Consider the following 25,421-nt stretch of genomic DNA (forward strand, 5'->3'; position numbering starts at 1 on the left):
TAGTACTTTTGACTTTCTACATTCCGTGCAATATTTTAGTTTTATTCATTAATAAAAAGGGAATTATATGTTTTTCCTTTGCTCCTTTATAACACTGATGTCAGTTTATGTATAAAGCGTTTATGCCTAAACGTCTCCTCTTTAATCCGAAATGGCCAGACAAGAGCGTAAATAATTAATGACATCAAGAGAATAGATTACTATGTATTTAATAAGTATTTACCTTGAAAATGCATGCTATTTAAGAAATAGAACGAAATATAAATTGATAATTTACGTGAAATTTCCATGTTGCCAAATTGGTAGATGAAATGTAGAGAAATAGAGCTCGATTTACCTGTCGTAACGCAGTATAAGACCCCGCCATTGTTTAAATCCCTCTTCTAGACTTCTCCTTTTTGCCCTTTAGGGATGAAATGAGAAAAAAGGGAGTCATTTAAGTGTGAAAACTGGATGAGGTATGGGTTCTGCATCTAACGAAGGCTCGCTTTAGATGAATCGGCATAACTCATGCCAGACATGGTGCAGTGATGTGGAGTCCCATTTCCCCACTGTGAGAAATGATCTATTTTCAAAATCCAGCTGGGAAAAAGTTTCCCCTATTTCAGCTTTCGATGGCTTCTTGCAGACTTTTGCATTCAAAATTGGTAGACTTCAGGTTTATGTGAAATAAAAATACGACATTAAAGCTATATACTATGTACACAAATTTTGTATACGGTTGAAAAAAATGTGCGTAATAAAAATATAATTTCAACTGAGTGGAAAAGGTACAATAAAGCTAGATTTTGATTTTAAACTGCAATTTGCATTTTCCCTTTTGTATATATTTTTATCATTTTGTTAAACATTTACTGTTCAGTTCTGTGTTATTTTCTAAACAAAGAGACAGTACAACGTTTCCAACACATTAAGGATGATGGGTTTAAGTACGACACATTCCAGGCATAAGTTCTGTTACTATAATACGTTTAATTAGGTTTTCAAATTCTATTTCACTGAGTAAATACTGGAAATCTTATAAAAATTAGGAGGAAAAAAAATTAATTGGAGTTACATGAGCTACTTGTGATTTATATATAGACAAATATATTTTATGATTAGAAAGAAAGCTTATGATATCTAAAAATAATATAGAGATTAAAGATGTTTTTTGAAATAGTTTAGATGTTAAGTTAATAATTATTATTCAATTTACTTATAACTAATTTGACAATTTTATTTCTAATTTAATGTGAACAGAAAGTGTTAAGACTGTTAAGTAGTAAAACGTTTTATTTACTGAACGTAATTCAACTTAATTTTATTTTCCAGGAAGTTCCAAGAACTATCCTTTCATGCTTAGTTAACAGTTTAACTAGCAGGAATATTCTGCAATTTCTTTTTAAAATTACATCGAACGGAACCTCTTATATTTTTTAAATGTATCATTAAGGAAAAACATATAAATTTTTATGCAAACACTTTATTTGAATTATGCTTATTCTTTCACTGAAAACTGTAATTTTTGTTAAATTATCTAGTAAAATACAAAATCTTAATCTCTATCATTTTAAGTTAACGGTAACATAAAGTCTTTTGAAGGAACCGTTATCATAGTCAAAAAAATAAATAGTAGTTTAACGAAGATATATGTAATGAGTAATTAAGCAGTTATGGAAGGAGAGAAAATTCGCCTGAACTTCAGTGATTAAAAGAATTAAAGCTGGGCCCAGCAGCGGTCGAGCGGTAAAGTCGCTGAACACTGGTGGTTTGTCCGAGGTTCGAATCCCGCGAACGGGCTGGCTGCCTGAGCGTTTTCGTGGTTTTCCCCATGTGTAACGTGTATACGAGCCAGTTTCCCTTAGAAAGTCCTCCACGAAGGCATCCCTCCCCTTAGGCAGATAGCCCTAGTGTGCTTTGCCATAATTATTAAATGCACCAGAATTAAAGCTATGCCGCTTCGGTTAGGAAAAAACAAACGGGGACAGAAAGAATATACACTGTTTTGATTATGGAAACCCAAACTTTGCTGGAATTCAAAACCATGATAATTTTAATTTTAGTTGGATTCAAATCCCAATAGTAAGAAACAATCAACGCAAAATAAAATGCAGAAATAAAAGACAAAATTAGAAGAGACAGAATGCAATTAAACAGTGACTTTTGGCTGAAGAAAAACAAATATGTAATAATTTATGATAGCATAAAGAATGCAATACTGAAAAGCATTAAATATAAATGTATTTTAGAAAGAACAGTGCTTTTTAGCAGCGATTCCTTACGTTAAGGTATAAAATACAAATGTTATAAATAATATAAAACGTTTATAATGTTCCTTTAATAAAAATGTAAAAGATCCTTAAAATAACAGTTTTATAAAATCATACTAATGTCTATTATAATTAATAAATTTTATGAAAAAAGTTTTGCTACATTTCTAAAGATCTTATAATTTATCAAATAAATATACAATTATATACTCTTAGGCTATGCGCAGCGTTTTACACAGAGGGGAAATTATACTGCTATCTCGAGAGCTGGTAATTAAGCAAAACTTAAAAGTCTCATTCACTTTTTTCTACTCATATTATTGAGAGTTATTAAGAGGTATTTTATTAAATGCTGTTTAGGAAAACGTGTGATAAAATAATCATGATTTTCAGTGAAGTATTTTATAAGGACGTGATAAAGTTATATAGCGAAAATTTCAAACTATTTTATTAAAAATAAGAATTTCAGAAATCCTCTTAAATTTCATTTATAATTAATTATACTTGAATAATGGATTCTGTAGCTGAAATGTGATTTTAATTTAACAAAATATAAAATTATGACAAAACGCATAAAAATTTGAAAAGTTTGGTGGGTTGTTTCTTTTTCGTCTTCTGATTTTTCATGTACATCTTTTACTTTTTTACTTGTATACCTTTTACTAACTTGTTTTATTTCACACATTTCTACCTAAATAGGAGTAGATATGTAATTAACATACAATATATTTTACTTAAATTAGGCTACCAACTTTGAAAAAAGACAAATATTAAAAAGATAAAAATGTCAACTGATTTTAAGAGCGAAATACAGCTAAAAATCTACTGCTCTTGAGGATGCACACCACTTATATCACGATGCATACTTTTGCCCTCGAACTTGCTCTCATTTTTCTTTCTCATTTTTCTCTGGCCCATTTCAAGCAATTGAGAAGAAAAGCAAATCAAAAGAAAGTAGTTTCTTTCCATTATGAAGTCAACGTTGAGCTCGATATATATGCGAATAGCTCACCACTCACCGACTGGGGAAAACAACGTTAAGACTTCAGTAAGATTCACTGCGGTGAATTAGACATTTTATTCTTCCTTGGGAAATAACTCAGTTGCTCTTTATTTTAAGTGCTTAGGAAAACAGCCTTTTCCCATTTTTCTGATAAGTATCAAAGTAAGGAATTAAGTATAGTAATATGTTTCATGCAAATTTTACGAAATATTTGAGTGAGGATAATACAGCATGCTGTATTATCCTCTCCGGTATATGTATCCTAATTTGGTTATGTTAGAAAATATTATTACACTTAAATACTACTTACCGAGCTATTTATGATTTAGGCGTAGCTACGTTTTACATTATTAAGAACAAGTGCAGCGAAAATGATGATGATGACAACGATGAAAAACAAGGCGAAAAAGACTTTTAACATTTTTCATAAAGGAAAGATGATCAAAGAGAAGATGGAAAATAATTTATAAATTTCTCATTTCTCAATAAACGCATGACAGAGTGAGATCTAAAAGTTAACTACCAGTAAAAATTCAGTGCGCTTTCATTGAATGCAAAGAGATCATAAATTTCAGTGTAGTTGAGAGAATCGTAACTCAAACTGACGGTTCTTCTATATTGCAACTTAGAAAAGGAAAAAATCCATAAAATTCCAAGTTTAAGCTCCAAATGAAGTTAAAAAGACAGGCTAAAGAAGCTACTAAAGGCCAAAGGAGCTACGGCATCATTAAAAGCTGTATCTTTGGTCGTAATAGTGTTGATCACATGATGAAAATTGTATGGACAGATATATGAAACAATACACTCACATATGTGCAGAAGAACTACTCACGTAATTTTATAGCAATATATATGTCATGACCCCAGTCACATTATTTTCACGTTATTTTATTTGCTTTTTAACAGAGAAGCCAGTATCGTTATGGAATGTGGATCCAAATAGTGTAAAAAATTTGATGTTGTCTTTGTTTTTCATGTACGTCTTTATGAAACTTGATGTCAATATTTAATGATGTTGTAAAGATCCTAAGTTTTACTAACGTTTATTTTATTTTAAAACTGTACTATCACTTCTTAGTTTCTACTTCCGGCCAGAATTAAATGCTTTAACTTGTTTATGCAAATTGTCTTGCTAACACCCAAGTACTTAAGTTGTGGCTTTTTACTAAGCGGGAGAGAGAAGGAATTTTAGGAAGCAAGCCGCTTGCCACTGCAGTTTTACGAGTTTTCACTCGGTTGTTGGTTGCCTTTAAGGCCAGAGTTTAGCCCTTTTGATATTTGCAAACGTATTGTAGTTTCAGCAGCTCGGCGTACTACATACGTACCCTTTTTAAATAAAGGCCAGTCTTAGTGCTAAACATTTGTATACTAATTCAAAGTTAGCTTTTAGTTAGAGTTTTAGTTAGTAGTTTTATATTCTTACGTTCAGACCACAAGTGGTTGGTCTCTGTATTCCGAAGTTCGGAAGTGCCTGTAAAGTATTGAAAATAAAGGGTTTCGTATACCCTTCCTGCTTGTGTCGTATGTTATACACAAATCTAGAACATAACTTGAGTAAGCTCCCTGTTCTTATTCAGGGCATACTATGTTTCCAAAGCAAATAAAGCGAAACACAAGTCCTGATAATGTATCCCACGTTTTTCAGGTTTTTGCTTCACTTACTTTCTCAAGATAAATGTACATATTAATATACAGAATGATATTAAATTAATGCAAGGTAATGTATTATAGCAATCTGAAAATTTTTAACATATGAAGACCTTTTTAATGGTAGTTCTCATACCTGTGATATTTTATAAACTTCATTTATAAAGGATTATACATTGCAAAGCTAAGTCTCTTTCGTGAATACTTACAACTATAAGCGGATAATTTTTAACTAGATAGAAGGAGCGTTTTTACTTTATAATACATTTTATTGTTAGTCTAAAAAGAACGTTAGTTCCGAATGTCAAAAAACGGGATTTGAGTCTCGCAACGGCATTTTGCGTCAAAACACTTAAATACGTTGTATCACCTTTCAAATTCTTGCCATCAAATATTATCTTTCTATGTTATATTTAAAGAAATTAAATAATGAATATCTGCATGAATGTACGTATGTTTCTCATATTGTGAAAAAACAAAAGTACCTAGAGCAGTAACGTAGTCCTCCATCAATCATGAGCCCGAATTTAGAATTTAAAATTTGTTTCATTACCTCTTTCATAGCCTGTAAAATTTTAGCGAATTTTTGATTAACAATATCTCTGAATTGATTTCAAAGCGAGCAGTGACAAACTGTACGGAATGAAACATTTTTATCTTTATCGCGCGAGATTGTCTATCGGAAATTCTAAAGATATGCTGTTTTTTAATATTTTCTGATTTTACTTGGCGTAAGGTCTAAGAACGTGATATTTAATAAATAAACACACAAAACGGTATTTTTAAAGTCATTAAAAAACTTAAAATTGCTATAATGAACTGAGAAAAGACTGTGAAAAAAAACAAAAAAGTGTATGCCAACACTTAACGCTGCATCGGAAATTCTAAGCGTATATTGCAATGAATTTATTTAATTTTGCTGTATGTTGTATATGAGGTAAGTGCGAAGAAAATGATACTTAATAATAAGGCTAAAAAGGAAAAAAAATGGGTTAGTAGGAGTAAGTGTAACAGTTGACTGGTGACTGCGAGCCCAGCGAAAGCTTAAAAAGCCTTAACAAACGTACGTTTTTGAGGGAGCGTTAAAATCTGAAAAACTTTCAGATTTTTTTATGATTATAAAAATCTTTAGTTCTAATATAAATATAATTATAACAGTAATATTAAAATATGTAAATCAACTTCTTCACTTAAATGTTTCCTTCTATACGCCACATTATATTTAAAGATTGATATAGCTATTCAGTTAGGAAATATTTCATTGCCTTTAGATTTCAAAGCAAATGCGTTAAGTTTAAATAACTTCGTATTATATGTATCAACTTCAAACTACATTTAAACAGTTTCATACATCATCTCTTCAAGATTAATTCCCCAGTCATTACGATTAATTACCTTAACTATTTACTGCATTTTGACCTGAAGCAAAAACCGAAACCTAAGATATCCTCCCTAAGAAGTATCTTAAGCTCCAAAATCCTATCTAAGAAATGCGATAAAATTACCTTTCTGATAATATCCCCTTTTCTCAGGAAAACTATCCTCCATTTCAAATTTAGTCAGGGCCACAAAAGTCCTTCCGTTGCCATTGAGATCATTGTTTTCCAAGTACCTTTCACAAACATCATTGTCACATCTAAGAAAAACTGTAAGATCTGAATTACGGAAGCTAATTCGAGAAATCTCGTGATCTTTACCATTGAGAGAACTACTCAAGAAATTCTGCGTTTGAGGCAAAATTGAGTGATCAGTCATTTATCTTAACAGCTTACTATCCGAGATACGTCCGGACTTTAAATCAGTTCGAAAGATCTCCTCAAATGCTTTTTCTTTCATGGTGATGACTTCTTCGATGAACGACTTTCATTCGCGGGGAATTTCTTGCGAGAAAGATGAAATTCTAGTCTTTGGCTGCTATTGAGAAGAAGTAAATTGAAGGATAACGGGTCAAGTGTACATAAATCTTACATAGTTCTTGATTCGATTTTTCTATATTTTGGTCTCTGGTTTTGATAGAAGAGTCACCTCAATGACTCGAATTTGGAAGCATTCGAACGCTATTAAATGCGAGCATTTCTCTTTCCATCAGCTTAAATAACAGAGAACTAGCATTTCAGTATTATTTTGGCGCAACACTGAGCAGTCTAACATTCACTTAGGAAAACTATTATTTCGACCTTCTAGAATTTAGAACCTTCTGAAAGGCATCATAAAAGATGAAAATATTTCTCACACTTCTGCTGGTCTTGAATGCTGTTTGTTCATTATAAACATATCTTCTTAGCAAGGTCTAAGTATTTTAGACAACTTGTGCATATGTTTTTTTAACAAGTTATGGAGCGATTATAGATATCACGTTATTGTTTACTTATATGCTGCATATTTAAACCTAAATTCTTCAAAGATCTCATTACTAAATGAAAAAAGTAATAATTTTATCCATTCAAGGTACATAAAAGCCCAAACGATTCTGCATCACGTGCGTAATATTTGGCATTAGAAACATCATTTTATAATTACAATCACGCAGCATGTATTTTAAGTTATATGATTTAGATAAGTTGTTAAAAATTTAACAATTATTTAAATTATGAGGAAATGCATTTATTGCTTTTAAAATCGCTGCTTTTAAGTAATCACACCTTAAGTAAATTCGGAAGATAAAAAAAAATCTATCTGTCTGTATATATATATATATATATATATATATATACATAAAAAAACAAAGTAAGAGAATAAAAATTAAAAGCAAATTTTTAAACCCGTTCTGCTCTATAGCTGCAGAATTGAAGTAAAATAGACTTAAAGAATCTAAAGTTAAAAGTAAACTGGAGTTAAAGCAAGGCAATTTCTCAATAATTTTAATAATTGCAATCGTGTATAAGGTTTAACACAATATCCAAACAAATCAAAATTAAAATAAAAATTCATAGTAGTACAAACTCTAATAATAAAAATGAAAATTCAAAAGGGAAAACTATACAAGATAAAAAAATATAAAATATAAATTAATCTCCTTTTACTGAAACTCCAACTCCAATTCAGAATTCATCAGGGGAAAATGAATTAAAGTTCCAAAAAAGTCGATTAATATGTTTCGAAAACGTGTTTCGTTCTCCTGGTTTATTTGAGATCAAACGAATCTATTTAATTTTCATCTAAGCATTAAAGTTGTTATAAAACCGAAAACTCGAATCTCATTTAAACAACATTTAAACAAAATGTCATTTAAACAACACTCAAAAATTGGGTGATCTCCGATTATGCTAAACGAAACTTTTAATACCCAGAAACGAAAAGCTTTTCATAAAGATTCTTTAAATGATAAAATGAAATCTGAGCCTTTATCAGCTAAAACGTCGAAACCAATTATAAACAAGTATTGGAAAAAAAACACAAACTTACTGAAATCTTAGGACGACCTTCTAAACGAAAATATACTTGATTCTTCATACGACCAAAATGTGTTCCTTGTAGAATTTAAAGCTGCTCTATAGAAGCAAAAAATTATAGTTCTTGGGGAAAGCTATTTCACCCGCTTTCCTAGCGTGCCTTCGTGGTGTAGTGGTTCTGCACGCTGGACCGGTATTCCAAAGGTCCGTGGTTCGATTCCCGGCGAATGCGTTTCTAATTTTTCATCTTGCCTGCTTCCAAAAATACCTAATGTCTCTACAAAGAATGTGATAATGTTCAAAGTGTCCAACAGCAGAACGACGTATTTAAAAATGTGTTCAAAATGCCCTATCCTGTTAAACTTTGATCGCGGGGGTGGCAAGTGTTGGGACCGGTCTGTAAAAATGTTTACCTACGAGGAGGGTGACAGTATCGTAATGTGTGAAGTATTTGTGGCCGCAAACATCAACTGAATTAGAAAGAAATATTTAAAGTGCCTCTGCTGCCAAGTTTGCTTTTCATTGCTGGATCAACGTCTCAGTATCTACGCAATTAACATCCCTGTAACATTATATCTAATCTACATTACATATAATACACACACACACACACACACACACACACACACACACACATATATATATATATATATATATATATATACAGAGAGAGAGAGAGAGAGAGAGAGATAGAGATAGAGATAGAGAGATAGATTGAAAAGAAAAGGAAAGTTAAAAATTAGCTAAAGCCTTAAAGTACATTTGAATTCCTAAGTTGACATGTAACACCAAGTTATAACAATTACATGAAACGAAAGCAGTTAAATTTTACGCGAAATAACCTACTGGTAATACTACAAAATTTTAAAAACCTAATACAACAAAATCAAAATTGGTACATTAAAATAACCTACTGAAAATACTAAAAATTGTATTAGAACCTATGAAACAAAAACACAATTGGTTCGTTAAAAAAACCTACTGAAAATGCTAAACATTTTTTTTTATAAAAACCTCTAAAACAAATAAAACAAATTAAAATTGGCTCGTTAAAAAAACCTAAGCGTTTTACAAAATACTGAGATTTGCAAAATGCGAAAGAGAGGCACGTCGATTACAAATTTAAGATTGGGCCAAATTCTGCCTTACCTCGAGGCTGATTTTAAAGATGTTACATGTATCTTCGATAGAGACTAGCACAGAGTCTATGCTCTTCGAACGAGAGAGAGACTCCGCTCTAGTGTTTCTTGATACGGTGTTCTTGATCCGCTCTAGTGTTCTTGATACGAGTTTTTTCTGTAAAGTCAGCCGGAATTTTAAATTGAGTTTTATCTGATTTAAACACTTATTTTTACGTATTGAAATTAATGAAAGGTGCTAGTAATAATGCTGTTTTTCTTATCGCATGTTCTTCGAAAGGGGAAAAGCAAAGTTTCGACTCCTTTTTACTATCTGTAAATTATATTTTTGATGTCATCTTTAGCTCTTCGAAAGAAGAAAACGTTTAATAATAAAGTAGATGGAACAATGAATCAGAGATTAAATATATTCTGGTCGTCTTAAAATTCTGAAAGCAAACGTATTTAAAGAAGCCTTGAAGTATATCAACAAAAGATTTTATGGTGCATGGTTGATTTATCTAATGTCTACTGTCATTATCGTGAAGGAAGAACCATGAATGTTTAGACTCATAACACAAAATACGCAAATCTAACAGTATTTATAAACAGCTTTTAAAAGCTTAACACTTTACCTATAAAATCAGAATTAGTGACTTAATGTTAAAAGCTTAATAGCTTTCCATTCACGCAGTAAACTCTTATACTCAGGGCTTCGAGAGACGTCGATGTCACCAGCAGAGTGATTAAAGACGGTCCAAGTTCTAGCGGGAAGCGGATCCCAGTATCATCATTCAAACATTCTCTAGGACACTCATTTAGATGGAGTATTGTGTAATGGGCTGTATAAGAATTTTTGTTTTTGCTTTCTGTCTGCAGGTAGAGGATAATTGCACTGATTTCAGTGGTCATCTGTCTGGCACCCTTCTCTGTTCAAAGTGTTCAGGGTGAATGGAAGACAACTTCATCTTTCATTAAGATAATGTTAGTCTACACAAGCTCTGACTTGTCAGTATCCTGAAAATAGAAGATAAAAGTTTCCTGAGGTTAAAAGATTTAGCTAATTCCCTTTTTGGCAGACAATATTTTTTTAGACTGGTGCTGAAATTCCAGTGCCCGTCGTTTGTGGTGTGCTTCCTGTATCTTGTAAAAGATGCATTCTGTATTTGCTTATGCCGTTTAAGTGTATTTGCTTATGCGTATTGAGATCATTAACCTCATTACTATCTGATACATGGGGATATTAAATAAGCTACTGTAGTAAAATTTGTGGATACTCAGAACATAAATTGGTAATTTAATTATGATATGAGGCTTAACTCATGAAAACGTATTAACTACACAGTAAAAATGTACAGGTAAATTATAAGCGCATATTTTAATACGCTTCGTTTAGAATTGAAATTCAAAGTAAGAGTAACTTTGTCTATTTAATTTTCAGTATTATTTCCAAACTCCAGCTGTCCTTGAAACTACTTTTGAATTTTGGATATTGGAGCCTAATAGTTTGATTGTAATTTCACGTACAGAAAAATGAAAAGTTCTTTATGTTAAATATTTATGCACGCATATAACATTGGACTAAAATTCAAGTTTCTTTTTATATGTATTCAAAGAGATTTAATTACTTAAGTCATCCACCCTGCCCTCCAGAAGTAAAGCAAAAAATACATTCCTCTTTAATTAAAAAATAATAAGAGCATGAAATACAATTAAGCGTGATGTTAATAATGGAAACTAAAATGCGTGTCTGAATTACTGAAGGCTGAAACTAATTACAGAAATAAACACTTAATTTTAGGGCGGTAGCTCCTCAGTAATTATTACGTGTACAAACACTTCTATTTCGAAAACATTTTAGAAGATTTTGAAATTCTGCAATTGAAACACTCTGCATGATGTCTCAGAGGCATTGCTTAACAGTAATAAGGAGGCTGATCAACTCCCTGGACAGAAATTGTTCCTTACACAAGAGGAAAACACTTAAGGGATTAAATGTTAGCCACAGCATCATCAGAAGATTATGATGTCAGCTCCTTTGTAAGCCTTTAACTGACTATTATTTGTCTAAAGAAAAAAATGCAACTTCATTCAGTTTGCTGCAGATCACATTAAATCAGCAGAAAGACAGAGGTATTAGACGATGAGAAGAAGAATTAACCCCAAACCAGAAGTTGTTTGTCAGAAGATCTTTAATGTTATGCTCTACGGAGTTATTTTACAAAATGCTTTTTTATTATTTTGTGCAAGCGCACATTTAAGATACAACGAACGGACAACAATGAAGTTCTCTAATATTCACAAATAAAGTACAAGTATTCTTTACGCTATGATTTACGCCATGGGATGATCTTGAATGTAAATGGGAAATACTACAATCTGCTCAAAATTTTCAAAATTGACATATACAGAAAGGAAGTATTAGGTCAAGCACCCTTTTGAGAGTTTATACTGACCTCTGACCTTCATTTGTCTGCTTATGAATCTCTGGAAGCTCTGTGATAATGTTATGAAACCTTCTTTGATAAATGTATGAAACTATTTGTTGTCGCCATTGTAGAGACATTAGGAGTTTTTTGGAAGCAGGTAAGATGAAAAATTAGCAGTCGGCTTCGCCGGGAATCGAACCACGGACCTCTGGAATACCGGCCCAGCGTGCAGAACCACTACACCACGAAGGTACGCTAGGAAAGTGGGAGAAATATCTTATACCGTAAGTAAATGATTTATCAAGACAGAAGAGAAACACTGCAAAGTAAAGCATAAAATTAGCAAAACAGCAAACTTGTGCTTGACATAGATTTTAGTCAAGACGCTATCGATTTCGAGGGTAAGAGGGTACAGGTTCCACTTCATCAGGAGCACAAAAATCTTCAGCATTTCAACTGCAATACTGGAGATGATTTATGTTGCAGATTTCTTTGTCTTGTTCAAGACGGTCTTGCGCATGTTTGCTCTAGAAATAGATAGAGACTTAACTAATATATACGCTAACCACAAGCTGTTGTTTTGCTAATTTCATGAATGGTTTATTTTAACGAATGTTAAAGTTTTACCTATAGGGCAGCTGTAATCAATCGATTCATTAATAATAATGAAATTTAGAAAATGAAATAGACAGATTTTAAGGAAGCTTCAGGCGAAAACGACTAAGAAAAGTCAAAACGCAAAATAAAAAGGCTCTTAAACGTTACAGCTAGTAAGACAGTTACTTTATTTTTAAGGTACATGAATCTTATAATAGAAATTTAAAAGTCAAAGTATTTATATACTAAAATAGAATCTTAAAAAATAAATTTAAGAAGCAAAACGTATGTTAGACAGTCTGTTGTCTTTGGAAATATTGGCGCTGACTTTTAAATACAATTTATTTTTACTCAAAAAGAACGTAGATTTAAAGAGGAACGTGATTGTTTTAAAAGTTAATATGTTGCTGTTTTCCTCGGATTTCAAAAACGAACAATATTTAATTATATATTAAGCCTTAGTGTATCGCTACATTAAGTTCTTGAATCCTTGATGCAAAGAAAATGTAAAGAATGCAGAAATTCTGTTTTAGAATTCAGAGTTTCATGTTCCGTGACATGTGATCAAGTCGTTTTTTGCTACACTTTTGCTGCATTTTAAGATTTTCTCAGCATTGATTCCATTTTCAATACTCCGACATCTGCAGTGTATGATCTCTTTATGCTAATATTCGCTAACGCTCTGTTTAAGGTGAATACATTCAATAAAATATTAAATAATCTCAGAAGGGTGGAATGAATTTTCTTTTGAGTGTTTTATATTTGTTTCAGCAAAAAATCACGAATTCATAAACTATTTTAACTTTTTTTTTTTGTTTGATCTCTGCAAAGAAATTTGTTTTCTTATTTTTCCTGCAAACTTTTGTACTTTGAAATGTCCCGCCATGTATATGGCTATAAAATTTTAATTTCCTTGGATCTAAAATTTCACGAGTTTAGAGCATAATGCTATAAGGCATTTCTCCCGCCTACTTAGCATACCTTCGTGGTGTAGTGGTCAGCACACTCGGCGCATATTCGAGAGGTCCGTGGTTCGAGTCTCGGCGAGGGCATTGATCATTTATCCCATCTCCTGCTTCGAAATAACCTAATGTCTCTACAGTGCTTTATGAACTAGTGGCGTATTTTTTGTCATGATACGAACAATGTTAATTTAGTTAGATTTCCTATGATTTTACATTTTAACGAACCATGCTATTTCATGAGTATCAGCTCTTACAGAAATCTAGAATTCGCTCTCTAGAATCCACTTAGTGTGATTAGTCCCTTCGGCTTATTGTCACAAAAGAAGGTGATTGGTTAAGTGATTAAGCTGAAGCACGCTACGGTTATGTGTCTAAGGGGAGGTAAGCATTTTTGGAGGATTTTCAAAGGACAAATGTCTATTATATACTGCACATTGGGAAAACCATGAAAACTCCAAGCAGCCAGCTACGTTTTTGGGGATTTCTGACTTCAGTGGTCTTATTCACTGAGCCACTGGATGAAAATGGATTAAAAATAATATATTCAGTTCAAGTTAGTTTATACAGCTGTAAAAAAAACAATGAAGTAAAATTTGAATTTTTTATTTTGATGCCTCAGGTGAGAGCATTGATATCCTGACTGTAATCTCATCGTAACAATAAAGAGTGAAACATTAGTTATTTAGTTCAGGAAGAAGGTTTGATCATAATGTGAAAATATAACTCAAGTATACGAAACGTAGACCACTTATTAGTGCTGTTTATCTTCAGTTCTATAGATCTTAACTTTATAGGAAGTTAAAAATCTATCTAAATTCCGTATTAAAACTAAGAAGTCTACCAAACATTAAATCAAAGTATTGTTTACGCAGAATTATATTCTGATTAAAATCTTTTACTAAATTGTAAGGTGTTTATTTATTTTATGAAATCAGTTATTTTATGTTCAAAATCTATACTATCATTTCTCCTCTTCCGGTTTACTGCCAGAATGACAATTTTAGTTCGCTCGTATTCAGATGTGGTAAAAAGAGATAATGTTTAAAGGTATGTTTTAATTTGCTTAGACATAGCGTGTTCCGCCTGTTGAAGACCACGTGCTAGTCAAAATTCTATGATATCAGCCTGTTTTCGGCGTTGTTTTATTCTTGCCTATAGCGTTTGTCTCGCCGGTGTAGGCTTGAGCGAAATTGCGCGTAAATAACTTTTGTGCAGTATTTGAGCTTATTATAAGATTTGACTTGGTTTAATTTGAATTCCTTATTTCTGAGTTACGCCATAAATGCTGGCTGGTTTTTGCAAGCTCAAGATATGCTTTCTGTTAAGTTATTTGAGTTCTTTATAAAAGAGTCTTTTACACACTTCTTACGCTTTTGTTGTTTGTCTAGGCATAATGATAATTAAGTCTTTCGGAATCTCGAATTAGTGTGTGCTTACTAAAAGAGTGATACTCTACAAAATACTAAATCGTTTCTGAGTTCTAAAATGTAGATGTAGTAGCCTAGAAATATTTATTGATTTCAAATTATGATGCACAGTGTTCTGCTAAATTATAGTACTCCGATCTGATCAGCAAAAACAAAATGGAATTTCGTTTGCTTGTTTCCATCCAAAACGGAACTTAATTTGAATATAAAGCAATTTTTCGTTACAGCTGTGTTATTTAGCGGGGAGTAATTATGCCATTTAACATACAGACATCCAGGTAGTTTAAGGTAGTTAACACTTAGACATATAACAGCCCTTTGTTAATATAATAATATAATCTACATTCATCTTGTTAATGCCTTATAACCTGAGACTGATATTAATATCATTCAACATAGGATAACTACTAACGCTGTTTCATGTAGGACTTGTGTAAGTAACATTGAAGATAAGATTGTTAGTAAAGCCAATTAACGTAATATTACTGTTAATATAATAACAACAATTAAGGGAATCTGAAAGTAAACAAACAATTCTCTTATACTTCTACAAGAAGAAACTCACGTAATGGGTTTCTCAAAAATCACTTTCAGGTAAAGTTTCTTATACTAAATTTTAGACGTTGGCTTTATCATGAAAAGTCGAATAACATCTATTTTATAAATTGTTTTCATTTGAGGTTATGCTACCGAAAAATTCGAAATATAAATCGGATTCCATCTGAAAAGGGAACAAAAGAAATTTCTTGAAAAGAATCGAAGTACTAAAGTAAGGAATTTGGCGTCAAAATGAAATATTGTTTACAGATTTCGTCGCATTAAAACCGGACTGCGATATTCTTTGGTTTTCGGATGATTTTACAACGTCACAAAAAATAGTTTCACGTGTAGATTCAACTTTCGTCTTGTGGAACATTTTAGTCGTAATCTATAAAAAATGGGAAATGTTCTTTCTCCCCTTCTTTGGCTTTTATATTCAACTTTGTATTTTGATTCCCAGTAGGGACGAAAATAAATCACACTGGAAAAATAGCACTTTTCTTTGTATCCATTGTTAAGATTTCTTTCTGCAAAGGAACATATTATACGAAAGTTCGGACACATAATAAAACGCTTTATTTCACATTTTATTTTTTATTTTTTGATGAAATGGAAACAATATGTAACATTAAATAAGATTTCAGATCAGAGCTATAAGAACTGCGAACAAAAGTATTTTAGCGAAAACATTCGCAATAATAAAAACCGTAGAGTTCTAAATTTTTGAAGAAAAATGACAGTAAAGTACTGTTGATTAGATTTTCTCTGGATTATGAGCGACAAATAAAGTAGATAACAATTATTATTCTGTACATTCCCGGGGAATTGAAATGTTACTTTTCTGCTTGAAGGATAATATGCATGAAGTTAAAATTAAAATTAGAAATACATTTGTGAAATTTTAAGCATAATTAAAGTCATACTTATCAAAAAATTAAAAATACAATTTAATAGACACTAAAAATGAATAAGTAAATAAATAAGCAAAATGTGAATACAAAAATTGAAACAATATATTCTGATAAGCACTCGCAAGTCAAATATGTTACACATGTATGCAGCATACTATAAGTTTGAAAATATTTTAAAAACTCGTATAAAACCAGTAAATTAGCTTACTATAGAGCTGTTTTGCATCTGAAAATTTAGCGGATTTGTCTCGGCATAGAATAAATGTTAGTTCAAATTTATTTTCTCTGACAGATGGCGCTGTCAGTATTACCATAAAAGTCGAATAATAAAGTTAGATCCCACGGCGCTTATACGTTTGCATTTGCGAGTATATAACAACGCTATTAATATAAAAAAAATAAAATTGTGAAAAATTTATATTAATAAATATATTTAAAAAAAGTGTAAAAAAATCTGAAAGGTTTCAAATTTTAAATTAAGTACAAAGGGGCGCTTTTCTAAAGTTTTGTGTGTTAACTTTATTTATTAAATATCATGTACTTTTCTCTTCAACCATAAAAAAGCAATGTCGCCAAATAATTTTAAAATGAGCATATCCTTAGAGTTTTCGATACACGGTTCCGCGCGCTGGATATAAAAAGGTCCCCCCCCGGTAGAGTGTTGCCATCGCTTGCTTTTAAATCATTGAGTTTGTTAATCAAAAATTCGCTAAAGGTTTACAAAATAAGTAATCGATAATAAAACAAATTCCAAATTTCAAGTTTGGTCTTCCACATGCCCAAATTCGTAGGAGGATGACTTCATTCAAAATTCGATGGCTCTAGGTACCGTTATTTTATCACAATGCGAGAAATATACATGCATTTATGCAGATTTTTTTTATTATTTAATTTCTTCAAATATAATGTAGGACTCTAAAATTTTGTGGCAAAAGTTTGAAAAGTGAAACGGACGTTTACAGTGATTCAACGCAAAACCGCAAACGAAAACAATAGTCCTTCAGGGCTAAAGCCCCTTTGGACTAATAAAATAAAATCTGAAAGGTTTCAGATTTTAAATTACGTCCAAAGGGACGTTTTTTTAACATTTTGTGTGTTACCTTTATTTATTAAATATCATGTTTTTTTCAATTAAACCATAAAATTCAGCTCAACAGCAATGTCGCAAAATAATTTTAAACTGAGCATTTCTTTAGAATTTCCGATACACAGTTCCGCGCGCTGGAGATAAAAAGGTTTATTTTTTCCCCGTAGAGTGTTGCCATTACTCGCTTTTAAATCGTTGAGTTTGTTAATCAAAAATTAGTTAAAGTTTTACAAAATATGAAATCGATAATAAAATAAATTCCAAATTTGAAATTTGGGCTTTCAGATGCCCATATTTGCAGTAGGTTTACGTCATTCAAAATTGGATGGCTCTAGGTCCTTTTGTTTTATCACAATGCGAGAAATATACATACATTTATGCAGATTCTTTATTATTTAATTTCTTCAAATATAATACAGGGCGATAGTACTTGGTGGCAACGATTTGAAAAGTGATACAGCCTTTTAAAGTTTTTCAAGGCAAAATCTCAAACAGAAAATAGTTCTTCAGGAACAAAGCCCCTTTGGGCTAACAGTGTAGCAGTTCATCCTGAGCTCACAGTTACACATCATATTTCAAAGAACTCCTATATTTGCATGTTTTTGCGATATTGATGACACAGCATCATCTTTCTGCAAAATGTGAAATAAAAATGCATTTAATTCCTTTCCTCCTACACACACCTCTGTGATGAGTCTTTTTTAAGTATGAATCCCACTCTGATATTCCAATTTGCTGATTTTGTATATACATATATAATTTAAATGTGTACAAGAGGCACCTTGCATCCCTGTGGAAAAGCAAATAAATATGTACAAACGGAACTGTTAGAAAGAAATAATAAAACGCAAATTTCGTATACTAACTTTACTAAGTTGCCACAGTGCAGTGACTGCATTTGCGGAAAGTACGAGACAAAGTGCTATTTTCATAGCCTTTTTCTAAATAAAAGCAAAACAGACAGTAAATAAAAACATGAAACATAAAGCTGCCTTTTAGAAACAAGCTCCTCAGTTATTCCTTTCACAAGTTTTCCAGTCTAAATTTAATGGCAGCGGGGTAATAAATAAAATCAGTAAGCTTTGATATTTTTGCTCTTTTTTTTCTGTTCCATGCATCCCCCATTAGGTTTCTGTTAAGCCACTTCGAGTTAGCGCCCAAACTGAAATTTATATCTCGAGTCATAACGATGACTCCAGTTGCTGTGAAACCTGTATTTTATAAATGGAGTGTAAGAACAATGATTTATAAGAAGTTTTGACGGAATATGTTGCAGATGCGTTGGTTTCTTTTCTTTTTTTTTTCTTTTTTTTTCTTTTTGCTTTTTTTCTTTCACTCTCCCCTAATTTTAAGTAAAGCTGCTATCCGTCAACTTGTTCCTAGTAGATAAAAGCCTGACGTAACATAATTCCACTTTCTCCTCTAAAGTGTATTTTTCATTTCTTTTTATTCACAGCAAAGTAACTAATTATTGCACCGAAAGTCTAAAATATTTTATTTAAACTTACTATTTAGCTACTGATGCCATTCTTCCCTTAATGAATGTTAATATCGCATACCGAACATAATTCTTAAATATCTTCATGATATGTTTTTATTTATTATTTAAGAAAATAAGTGAAAAATTCCTCGTGTTCCACAAGATAAGTTACAGAAGTAAGTGAACAACATGGTAATACGAAGGAGATTTAATGCAGTACAATAAATTTAATTCTAATTTATTTGCAGAAACAATCATTTAGAAATATAGCCGATGCAGCACTTAGTATTGAACTATTAATGTTTCGGTCCTATCGAAATGAATGAGAAATTTAAAAGATAAACCTTAACTAAAAGTTTCGAAGACAGTATTCTAAAAGTAATTTAAAAATGTAACCGATTAACATTAGATAAAAATTTAATTTAAGCTTAGAAACTGTGTGAATTGAAAATGGAGTCAAAGGCTATAAGGAGATGATTAGACGCAGTAAACTACATGCAATTAAAACCTCCAAGCATACATCAAAAGGAAGCGAAACACGTTTGGAATTGGCTAAAATCTAATTTTTCTCTTTCGACTGTCAAGGAATGATGTTTTTTTATCAGCTATTTCTGTTTTGTAACGATTTCCTTCCTGCCATAGACCTAAAAATGTTGCTAAGTTTTTAAAAGAATATAATATAGACGCCATAAAATTACCTTACAGCAACCCAAATTTTAGTCCTATAATGTATGGATATTCGTAAATGTGGAGCACGGTGAAATGTGGTTAGACGGTGCTCAAGATCGAAGGTCTATTGAAAACAGAAAAATAACTTAGTTAATTTAAATAATAATAATAATAATAATAAGTAATAAAATTACTTAATAAAACTCGAATATTTCAAAAACCAAAGCGAATACTTTATGAAAAAAGCTAAAGCTTACGGAACTCATTATTAATTTTCATGGAAAACAGTCCTAGTTTAGAAGCTTATCAGTTTCTGTCTTAGTGACTCAATAATCTAGTAGTTTTGACCTATTATTAATTTTATGAGTTTGATTTTATAAAATGAGATTTGCATTTTACTCTAAAACGTAACACTTTCGTCTAATTATTCTTTTTATGTTCCTAATTTTATAACATGAAATTTACGTTTTAATGTACAACTTAACTGCTTCATATTTCTACGCACATCTCTAACTGAGAAAAAGAAAAAAAACTAAACAAATTTAACAACAAACTAATAATTAGTAACTTTTATTTTAAAGTTCGTTTTCGAGTTAATTAGAAAGAAGGTTTAATAACATATGTCGGAGGACTAGAATATCGTCGAACCAAATGACAAATTTATGCTCTTTTGGCAATTGTAATACAGCTGTAAAAGTGCAAATAGAAGCGGTAACATAAGAAATAATGCGCAGACTATTCTTCACATGTTTAAATTTAGCACAATAAAATACAGTCATTTATCTCTACATAAAAAGACGTAACTGCCACATACAACAAGAAGTAACTAAATCCATCTCTGATGATGAGTTACACGAAGTGATTACATAAATTTGTTTTGATGATATTTTCTAAAGAAATGCTTTCCTCAAGCTTTACCTACATTCCTCTTTCGATTGGAGGTCGAGTGACTGGGTTGCAAATATGCACAATAGGCCAGCTGGAAGGTAGGGATCTTCAGTGATTGATGGTTAAAAGATCAGAGCTCAAGCGAAAAACCGGAGGATCTAGAAAATGGGATATTGGGCAGGATCTGTAATAAAACCCAAGTGGAAGGACTCGGGTTTTCCCAGCCGTGGAAATTGGAAAAGCAAGGAGCTTACCGCAAGAAGGTTTGCTCAGCCATGTGTGTAATTCGATATGAAGAAGGTTGATTGCGAGGTGTAATACAATCTATCCATTTGTTTCTACGGGAACACAATATTTTAGCTGTTTAGTAAAAGGGGAAAAGAGACTTTCTGTTGTGGTTTTGACACAGCGTATGTTGACTAACATGGGGATTGCCATCGGCAGAAAACATTTTTTATAGATCAGAAGAAATGCTTGTTATCGATAAATTTTACTATACAGTCTGTTACATATTTTTTCACCTGAATCTGGATATTATTGTCAGACTTCAGTGGGTGTTATATGTACAAACATGTTGTTAAAAATCTAATTTATTGCTGCCAAAAAATTATAATTAAGGGCAAATAGAACATTAATTAAGGAGTAGTTATTTCTACAAATATTGTAGAAATACAGATAATAACACATAATTGGGAAATTTCCCACATATTTTTTATGGAGGAAATTTGACATTTCTCTCCATAGAAATGTATATAAAAATAAAATACATTCAATTCAATTTAAAACGCGTGCTGATTGCTGTTACATAAGAGATAAAACATATAGAGTTTATATTATCTCTCTTTCTATATATATATATATATATATATATATATGTATAATATAATATAATATAATATAACATAAAATTTATATATTTTATCTCATATATATGTATATGTGTGTGTATTTGCATGCATATTATTCAAAATTTGTATATAACTCAAATATGTATTCTCTGTAGTGGTTTATTTACATATTTAAATCAGAATAATCTTGCATTTGCCTCTAATCTCACCCGTTATACAATTTACTTAAATATATCTTCTTTTACTAACGCGATATAAGGAACGGCATAGTCTATTTCTTTATAACTCTTTTTATCATTCTATATATTCACAAAACATTTTTATCTCGTTAAATTTATCAACCTCTTTATAAAGTAATTATAGTAACTATTTATGTGTACATCCCTGCCCTGCTCCACGTTAATTGAGGCAGCTCTAACACCGATTGACTCACATTCGAATCCTGTACGAAGCATTGCTATTTGTGCATGCAGTGTCTGAGTTAAAGAACTTACAACCCTTCAGCTCGAAATTACTGTTGAGCGGGCTGGGTGTAGAAGATGAGAAGGATAATGGCCTTGAACTTCTTCTTATAGAGTCTCGATTGAAATTACGACTAAACTTTGTTATAAGTTTAATTTCCATTTCAGTGCTCAAGTTCTGTGTCCAGAGGTAATAGCAAATGCACCCAGCTTTGGTTTTTCATAAGGCTAATAAGGCCAAAACTAAAATTCGGCACAACACCTGCTAATATATTTATTATTTTATGTCAAGTGCAGGTATCGTCCTTTGGTTGTTAAAATTCTAAATTTTTATAAAGTCATATGTTTATATATCTGTCATATGTTTAAAATATTCATACTGGTAATGCATCAATATTCACTATTTAAGGAAAAAGAAATATGTCATATGTTTAAAATATTCATAAATGGTAGTAACGCATCAATATTCATTATTTAAGGAAAAGGAAAAATTAGACATGAAAATAATCATTTAAATACGCAATACTTAAATTTCTTACATTTTAATTTCGTAATAGATTACTTTATAATAAAGAAATGCAATTTTCGAGCTGATGTTTTATATTTGTCAGCCAATAGAATGCTTCAATGCGTTTTCTTGCATCATTTCCAGGAAAATGACTGATATGTAGCAAGCTATAGCATGTTGTCACAGCTGCATTGTTGCCTAATAATAGAAATTAAATTATAATTAGGTCTCCTAAATGCAGTAAGTTAAATATAATGTGAATAAATTGTTTTATGTTATAATACCATGTATGAATAATATATTTGCATAGCGTACCTATGCGTATGTTCATTGAACATGAGTGTAGAATTTAGGGAAGTTTGGTAGCTTTGTAAAATACGCATGTCTTTGAAGAAGAAACTTATAAAAACACCAAAACAAAACCTCAAAAATGTGGTCATCTCTGGTATAAAGAGTATGTAGCAATTATTGTGATGTTTATGTAATACTTAATTATCCCAATACATTAACACTAATTTGTAAGCTATAATTATTTCCAAATGTTTGAATGGTTATGCTTGCAATTTTCGAAATATATTGAAGGATGAAATAGGTGTGAATTGTGTTAGCTTATATTTATTAAGATTTATAAAAAATTTATTAATTTTTCAATTAGTAAATATCTTCTTAATTACTTAACTTTTGCTATAGCATTTTTTATCTATCATATGCTCAATATGTATTCTGTTATATACATAATTTTGGACTGTAATGGCAATAGGTTTGTTTCAGGTCTATTTCTCTTGCGATTGTGGATTGACTGCTTTATTTCTTCCATACCTAATATAGTTATGAGTTAAGTTCTTTCTAGAAAATTTTTGTAAAAATATTCTCAATTTTTTTTATCCATTGCCAGCCTTCACATCTTAAGGATCACGATCTCGCAACCGTTTTTCTGTTGCACCTAGTGTAAACTACGTACTTTTGTTATATTCATGGCTTTTCGAGATTGTTATTTTATGCTATAGGCTATTTATTTTCATTTCATATCCTTACATATATGGAAAAGACCGTTTTATATGCTGCAGAGTTTTAAACTCAGGCAGGAATTTTGAAATTGTGTTAGGTAGAATTTTAAAGCACTTTTAGTGTATTTCATGTGCTTTTTACCTATACTTACGAGTAAGTGTTGCTAAATTGACAACTATCTTTATTTTGCCGAAAAATGACTAACGTTTCATAGCTAACTTTTACCCTCATTTGCTCTTACATTTCGGTACTCTCATTTCAGTATATATAGCACTCTATCGCATCAATACTTTAGTTTCTCATTTGAAAGTAGAACTTTACGTTAAGCGTTTAACGGATTATGTGGAATACTTCGAGTTCTTTAAGTTTATTTTAAGTCATATGAAAATGGCAAAACTAAGAGGGCTGTCTGCCTAAAAGGAAGGATACTTTCGTGCAGAAATTTCTTAGAGAATCTTGTTTGTTCAGATAGGAAAAACCAGGAAAACCAGGCATGTAGCCAGCCAGACGGATCTGCCATACATTCAGCGGACTTAACCACTGACACACTGTTTGGGCTTCGAGCTCTTTAAAGAAGAATAGCTACAAAATACTTAAGTAATAAGACAAATATATACGAAAAAAACTGTGACACGAGTTAAAAGACTCAAAATTTTCAGTATTTCATCACCTTAAAAATAAGGGTTTTGTGTTTCAAAATCAATATTTATTGAAATCTGTTTTTTCCGTCAAGCAATCGGTCAAACGGAAATTCAACTTCTTTACTCTCGGTTATAAAATTAGTTATAATATTAAACTTTTGCTAATATTCAATTAGCATATGTCTATATAAGCATCTAAGTGCATTTTCAGGGGAAGGGATTCTTTCTCTCTGAGAAAAACAGAGAAAATCGCGCAGAGGAGGAAACGAAGAGATATAATAATCACGGGTAAACTTCTGAATAAACGAAGGTATAACCTTAACTTTTGTTTCAATTCTTAACTTTCATGCATATAATTTAACAAAATAAATTATTTCCACAATCTCGAAAATGCTATTGTCCTTGAGCAACAGTGAATAAATCTTACGTTTTCATGGTTCGTAGCAGACAAGACATTTAAGACCTAGCTTAAGTGATTCCTACAGCCATTAAATTCTAACCCTGTAATCGTAATACAGTTCCCTTCTCATATGGAAGTTCTTTTGTTGAAATAAGAGAGAAAACTGGAGATTAAAGAGTTTTAGGGTGGGATGTGTATCTGAGCAGGAGATGTGTTTTATGGAGAAGAAAGTAGTGGGCTTTTCCTGGCAATAAATATGTGAACAGTTTCCAACAACGGAGTATTCAAGGAGGATAAAAATAGGAAGAAAAGTAAAATCTGAAGGAAGTGCGACTTGCTGGTGAAAATAATATATATATAAAGAAAAACAGAAAACAAACAAAGGGCGAATCGAAGCAAAGCCAGCCAGTTTCTGTTCTCCTATTGTTCTCTGACATCCTATACTGTGGCCTGTCGGAAATCAATGGAATTGGTGCCGGTCCTGCTTTTTTATATATCTATCTATTTATTTTATTTCCTTTTTTACTATGGCCTAGCACTGGTCATAAATTGCGTTGGGAGGGAAAACACGAAATAAATAATCGCAGACAACCGTCGGAAAAAAAGCGGTAGGAACTTGGGAGGGGGCGATTTTTGTTTCTATATATATCTAAAGGCCAGTTTATATCGGAACGGAGAAATTTTCGCGTTGTGTACAGAAATGAATTTATAACCTGAGTCATATCTCATTCGGAAATTTGAAATCCCCCCTCTCAGCTTCAGCGGTTTCGGTTATTGTGAGAGATTTCACTTTCACACAGTGTGAGTGGAGAACATCTACTTTATTTATAGCGCAGTATAGTGAATACATATTGTTTTCTGTGTTCTTTTTTTCCTCTATAAACAAATGCTGGCAAGAAAGATCAGTTTCGGCTGCTTTTGATAGTTTTGCGTTTCGTCTATCAAATTCCTATTTCATATGCTTGTAGAATACATTTGTATTCAGTTTCTTTACGATACAAAGCAACACTGTCGATATTTACTTCATGTCGTATTACTGCGGTCAGTCATGGCATGAAACAAATGTAACTAGCAAACAAATAAAAATGCATTTATAAACAACATATATATTTGTGAGAACGATATTACTATATTTACGTTTAATTATATA

The 25,421-nt window shown here is 31.6% G+C and overlaps 2 protein-coding genes across 5 annotated transcripts in view; one reads left to right on the forward strand and one right to left on the reverse strand.

The window, feature by feature from the left end:
• The window catches only part of LOC118184111 (uncharacterized), a 305,486-nt gene that overhangs the window by 117,163 nt on the left and 162,902 nt on the right, over positions 1-25,421 (forward strand). The gene's annotated exons all lie outside the window — the stretch shown is intronic.
• The window catches only part of LOC118183948 (uncharacterized), a 160,410-nt gene that overhangs the window by 73,236 nt on the left and 61,753 nt on the right, over positions 1-25,421 (reverse strand). The window lies entirely within an intron of this gene.

Source organism: Stegodyphus dumicola, chromosome X2 (assembly GCF_044657685.1).
Source record: "Stegodyphus dumicola isolate Sdum_Otavi_A_Nest chromosome X2, ASM4465768v1".
In the NCBI taxonomy this organism is placed as follows: Eukaryota; Metazoa; Arthropoda; class Arachnida; order Araneae; family Eresidae; genus Stegodyphus; species Stegodyphus dumicola.